This window comes from Scylla paramamosain, chromosome 10 (genome assembly GCF_035594125.1).
Source record: "Scylla paramamosain isolate STU-SP2022 chromosome 10, ASM3559412v1, whole genome shotgun sequence".
Classification (NCBI taxonomy): domain Eukaryota; kingdom Metazoa; phylum Arthropoda; class Malacostraca; order Decapoda; family Portunidae; genus Scylla; species Scylla paramamosain.
Window position 1 is genome coordinate 12042501 of NC_087160.1, and position 5000 is coordinate 12047500.

At 48.2% G+C, this 5000-nt stretch overlaps 1 protein-coding gene across 1 annotated transcript in view; it reads left to right on the forward strand.

The window, feature by feature from the left end:
- Positions 1–5000, forward strand: part of LOC135104519 (zinc finger MIZ domain-containing protein 2-like) — a 57209-nt gene that overhangs the window by 1319 nt on the left and 50890 nt on the right. The window lies entirely within an intron of this gene.

The window sequence follows — 5000 nt, forward strand, 5'->3', positions numbered from 1 at the left end:
CTCGCCAGTGTCCCAAATACAACATTGCCATCCAAAGAGAAAATGTGATGCTGATGGTGGTGTGATGTCCTTGTGTAAAAATGCTAGCGATGTATTGCTTATTCATGGTGTGTGACGGTGAAATCAGGAGCTATGGTGAAAGGCGGGGTCCTTGGGGAGTGAGAGGAGGGGGCGGGGGCGAGGCGGGGGACTTGTGCAAGAAAACGTTAATGAAGCTTCAAGCACAACAGACAAGCTGGCCTGTGACGACTGAGTGGCCTGTGGCGGGCGAGGAAAAAAAAATATACGTGCGTTACAGTAAGTTAGAGAGAGAGAGAGAGAGAGAGAGAGAGAGAGAGAGAGAGAGAGAGAGGTGTATGCAGTACAGAAAGTGTTACGCAAGTGACTCCCATAACGTGTTGTATTTAATGGAAGGTGGCGAGACAAATTGCTAAATGAAGAATACAATCAGATTTGCCGTCTCCTTCCCGATATGGAGGGTGAAGCAGCCAGCCACAGGGTCCATCTTTCCCCCGCCCCGCCCCCATCGAGCCCTCCTCCCCTCTGCCTCTTGATAGATTCCTTCGCTTGGCCTCTCCCACCCACTTACCCCCACCCTCCCCTATACCTGTCTGTACTCTCTCCTCTTTACACACAAACACACACACACACACACACGAGTCACTTTACACCTTCCTCTCTCGCGTTTCTTGTTTTTCGTTGTCATTGTTTCAGTCATTATATAAAGATTTTAGTTTGGAATCTTATCACATCCGTATTGCGTTAGTTTTCATTCATAATCTTATGCTGTTCGAAATTATAATTTCCCGTAGATAAATTATATATTAAGTTATTCTTCCTTTTGTCTATCCTTCCTTCCTTCCTTACTGTCTGCCTGGGGGTGGGGTGTTGTCGCGAGGCATTAGTCACCCAGCACAGGGGACCGGGGGGGCATTCCATCGTCCGTGTATCCCACACAGAAACTAATGAGGACAAGGGTAATATAAGCCTTAATTACTGACGATCCTCATACATTCTCTCTCTCTCTCTCTCTCTCTCTCTCTCTCTCTCTCTCTCTCTCTCTCTCTCTCTCTCTCTCTCTCTCTCTCTCTCTCTGAATCATCCATTACAATCCATAACAGTTGCTGTTTGTCGGGAATCTTGTTGACCCCTGCTTGTCACCCTTTTGTGCTCCCACCAGCTCCCTCCGGCTCCTGACCCGCCGCGCAGACCACCCCCCGGGGCAAGGCGTCCTTCCCGCCAGCCAACCCAGAACAGCTTTCCATTATCGAAATTAGGTCCGCGGCGCGCTATTAGAGACGGTCTGAGACTCCTCCGCTTAAATAGCCTAGCGCGAAGTGGACAAGAGATGGGATAAAGGGAGAGGCGGAGGAGGAGGAGCAAATCCTGCCCTCTTACCCTTCGCTCTCTTTTCCTCCTCTTATTCCCTCCTTCCATGCTGGTTAGGGTAGTAGGGGTGTTCTCTCGCGTCCAGTGACCCTTCGTTATTCCCCCTGTGCTCACTTCTCTCCCTGTCCTCCCTCTTCCTTCTAAATACTCTCCTCCTCTATCCTCATCACTCCCCGTCATCCCTTCTCCCCCCCTCCCTCTGTTGCCCCAATGAAAGAATCACCAAATACAATCAATAGAGAAGGGAGACAGGGGGACATAGAGGGAGAAAGGAGGCGGGTAGGGATGGGGGAAGGAAGGGAGGTTATACACGAATTTAACGGTGATTATATTCAGTGGATGCTCTACTTTTCCGCCCGTCCTGCGTGGCTTCGCTCACATATCCTCCCTCTGACTTTTATCATTATCTCTTCCTTCTTTTCTTCCTCCCCTACCCTCATCCACTTCATTGTCTCCGTCAGCGTCGCCGTCAGTTGGTCTTGTGCTTGGTGAGTTCAGATATTGATGGTCGTAGGTGCTCTTGTCTCTTCAATAATCCCGTGCGTCGGCAGCGGGTAAGCAGCGAGTCAGTCACTTCAGTTACCAGAGCCTTCGACAAATTTACCAAAATGACCGAAAACGCGCCGACGATACAAAAGAACAAATTGGCGCTACGCTCGGAAACGCCCCGCCCGTGTTGGCGATACAATGGCGATCGTGAAAGCCAAGGAGAGGTGGTACGATATGTTTTCCCGAGGTGGGCCCGGGACTGGAGGTGGGATAGAGAGGGAAGGCAGGATGGAGAGGGAGAGAGAGAGAGAGAGAGAGAGAGAGAGAGAGAGACGCACCAGGATACAGACTAAATAATTGTTTAATTTGTCCATTTATCTGTCGAGCCTGTCCCAGTTTACATTATTTTCACTGTGTTGGTTTTGTTTCAGTTGTCTGAAACTATTTTATGTCTCTCCTTCCTCCATCGTCCCCCATCCACCCTCATCCGCCACCACTTTAGTCTTCGTGGCAGACTTGATAAATGTCTCCGCGGTGTTTGAGGCTACTTGAGCTGAGGTGTTTTAAAGCATCGTTTGACGCGATCGCTCACTCCGCCTTTTTTTTTTTTTTTTTTTTTTTTTTTTTTCCCCGTGCCTCGTAGGGTTGGGACGTGTTTTAATGGCTGGGTTAGGTTGGTCGCCAAGTATTTACCTTAAGTGACGGGGTGGTTGAGGCAGGTTTTGGTCTCTTGTCCGCGGGGTGGGTTTGTGCTTTCTGTGCGGGCGCGCGACCAGCATTTAAAACCTGAGAGAAGAGGGCGGGACGAGGGAGAGGAAAGGAAGGAGGGAGGGAGGAGCCCTTGTTAGGGGCGAGTCGGTGAGGTCACCGGGCCCTACACACGGACCTACATACCAGAGACTCGACCCCTCTCACTCCTCCTCACTCCTCCTATTTAAGCCAGGGACCAGGGTAGAGTTTTTCCTTCCCCACCTTCCCGCCTTCAAACCATTTTCTCTCCTCATTTTGTTCACCTTCCTCTTCCTTTCTTGTTGTTACTATTGTTGTTGTTTTGTAGTGTTACTTTGGGTTTCAGGCTCGTGTGTGTTGACCTACTGTGTCGCGCATGTATTGCACTATAGTCAACTTTTATTTATTTATTTATTTTTTTTTTTCGGGTTTGCTCTTCCTGCTGATTGTAAGTGTTGTTCGCATGTATTCACTATAGTGTTAGTCAACTTTTTTTTTTCGGTTTGCTGTTCCAGCTGATTGTAAATGTTGTTGTTGCTGTTCTTGCCTCAGCTATTGTTGATCTTGTATGTTCGTTCCAAGTGTTGATACGCCCGGCATCGTGGGTGTGTGCGTGTTTTACAATCCCCAATGCTGCTGTTTTGTGTTTTCCCTAATGCACGTGCTGCACATGTGTGTGTGTGTGGGTGGGTGCGGATGTGTGCGTGCATGAATGTATGCATTGTGTGCGTGCGTGGGTGTGTGCGCGCGTGCGTGTGGGCATGTGTTGCTGTGCTGTGTTGATCAACAAGTAGCAGAGAAGCAAATCCTTCGTAGTTATTTATTTGCACGTTTTACTTGTATGGTTGTTTGTATAGTAATATATATATATATATATATATATATATATATATATATATATATATATATATATATATATATATATATATATATATATATATATATAATATATATATACACACACACACACACACACACACACACACACAGCTTCCTGTTGATGTACAGTATGCACTAACTTCACAGTTTTTTTTTACTTTCATCTTGCCTGTCGTCTTGATAAACAGGGCGCGAGGGAAGTGGAGTAAAAATAATTATCACCTCTCTTCAGGATAGAATAATACAGGCGGTGTTTGTCACCTGTCTCTCTCTTCGTCCAATCTTCCTTTGCTCCTTTTTCTCCCAACTCCTCTCCTCTCTTTCATTCATGGACACTCGTGCCACCACAATCCCACGCACACCTGACTTGTAGCGCACTTCAGCTTACACCAGACATGTAGAGAGGGGAGTGAAGGCTGGGAAGGCTCAGCGACACACTTGTACCTGAGCATGAACTCAGATGATGGGAAATTTAATTGTCCTCCGTCATGTTGTCATGCATGTTGTGCAAAAAATAGCAACAGATTGCACAAATAACAGTACGCAAAAGGTCACCTATAGCGTGGTTCTGGTAGTAAGAGTAGGCTTGGAAAAGTTATGGTGCGTGGGAGGAAGGCGGAGAGAAGAAATTGGGGCCAGCCATGAACTCCGCTGAGGTAACAGATATGGTCCATGTCTTATCTGATACTGGGGGTTCCCGTGACGACCAGCAGGAGAGAGAGAGAGAGAGAGAGAGAGAGAGAGAGAGAGAGAGAGAGAGAGAGAGAGAGAGAGAGAGAGAGAGAGAGACTTTGCACCAGCACTGTATTCATTCGCTTCAAAAGGCATCCGAGCGTAGAGATTTGCTACCGTGATCGGGCAACTTAAAACAGGCGCGCGCCATGCACTGCTTTAAGAGGAGGGAGGGGGAGGAACTGAACTCACTCAAGGAAGATCAGACGGGGGGGCGTGTGGCAAGCGTGGATGACCTGGGGGTTCATTCGAAAAAGCCAGGGTGTATAGCAAGTAGCAAACACGGCTGGGACACTCCTGTGGCCCAGCCCGAGGATATATCACTCTGTCCTGACGACGAGATGACAACACCAGCCAGGGCTCTCACATTTAAGGGGTGGAGAGAGAGAGAGAGAGAGAGAGAGAGAGAGAGAGAGAGAGGAGGAAGGAAGGGAGTAAGAGGGAGGAGCGTGCGTTGTAGGGGCCTGGGAAAGTGGCGGTCGCTGGCAACTGGTGAGCGTTGAGGAGAGGCTTGGGTTGCAGGTCTGTAGTGTAACCGACGGAGAGTAGCAGAGGGGGTACCGCAGTGTAGATAGAGGGAAGGAGTCTCTCTCTCTCTCTCTCTCTCTCTCTCTCTCTCTCTCTCTCTCTCTCTCTCTCTCTCTCTCTCTCTCAAGTAACTAGTAATTAAGACACGATGGTTTGCGTACCTTGAACTGCAGTTTCTTTCAATATTTTCTATTCATGAAGAACCTTGAATGACAACACCCTTGACTTAGAAACAAGTGACAGAAATCACATTC